Genomic DNA, 1,306 nt, shown 5'->3' on the forward strand with positions numbered 1-1,306 from the left:
AAGAGAATCATAACACCTGGTTCGACAGATACTGTACCTTATGGATATCATGAATAAATGAACACAGTTTCGAGAAAATATTTTTTGTTTTTTATTTTAAAAAAATTACATGTGATTAGCATCTATCCAACTATTATGTGTATCATCAAATCCCAACCATTTTACAAATTTTTTCTTCCCCTTCCTTCTCAACACTTTCTCCACAAGAAACACATCTGGATGCTTCACTCCACTCAGTTCCTCCTGATAAAAACCTCCTTTGATTGCTTCATTCTTCCCATCCACAAGTTTATAGGTGACAGGATTGGTCTTCTGTACTTTCTGAATTGTGAAAACTTCTGTTGTCCAGTTGGGGGTGTATCCTTTCTCGAAAATTGTTTTATACTTGCTGATTCGCACTTTATCACCAACCTTGAATTTGATTTTCTTCGTACGATTTATCGGTAATTTCTCATATATATGTCTCAACAAAGATTTTTCATTCTTGATTGTGACGTCTTTCGGCTTCATTTTGATGGTTCGATGTTTAGTACTATTGTATTCTGCTACTAAATCATCAATAATATCAATCCACTTGTAAGTTCCCAGGATAGAAAGCTGCTTCCACATTTTATTCTTCAGCGTTCAATTGAAACGTTCACATATGGATGCCTTGACGTTACTGAAGGTTGAGTACATGCTTATTTTATTCTTTTTCATGAGAGCTCGAAAGTCTTTATTGTAGAACTCTTTGCCCTGATCAACATGTAGTTTTGTTGGAACACGACCTTCTTTCAAAATTAAGTTCATGGCACTTGTGACATCAGCAGCTTTTTTTGATTTGGTGGGAATTGCCCAGGCGTACTTAGAGAAAATATCTATGACCGTGAGGAGATATCTGTAATTTTTGTTGGATTTTGCGTATTTAATCATTTCCACAAGATCAGCCTGCCACGTCTCATCTAGTCCACGGATCTCAACATGTCGCTTGAAATTTCTTCGAGCTGGCCTATGAACCCCTTCAGCTATTGTCCGTTTCGTTAGATCCATTTAATTGTTTATTTAACCCTCCGATCTTATGCCAGTATTCCTTCAGTTTGCCCCAAGATTCTTCACACGTTTGCGTATTGCTAGCTCACGCTCATTTATAACTCTACTCTGAGCCTTTAATTTCTCTATAAAATCGGCCTCCATACTTTTTTTCACCTCCTCAATTTCTTTCCTCAGATTTTCCCGCAAAAAGTGCAGAGAAATGGCATCAAATTCTTCCACTGGATCAGCGATGTTGCATAATCTTTTGCCCTCAATACTGTAATTCCCATCGAGT

This window comes from Diachasma alloeum, unplaced genomic scaffold (assembly GCF_001412515.2).
Source record: "Diachasma alloeum isolate Michigan unplaced genomic scaffold, Dall2.0 Dall_scaffold_00633, whole genome shotgun sequence".
Lineage (NCBI taxonomy): Eukaryota > Metazoa > Arthropoda > Insecta > Hymenoptera > Braconidae > Diachasma > Diachasma alloeum.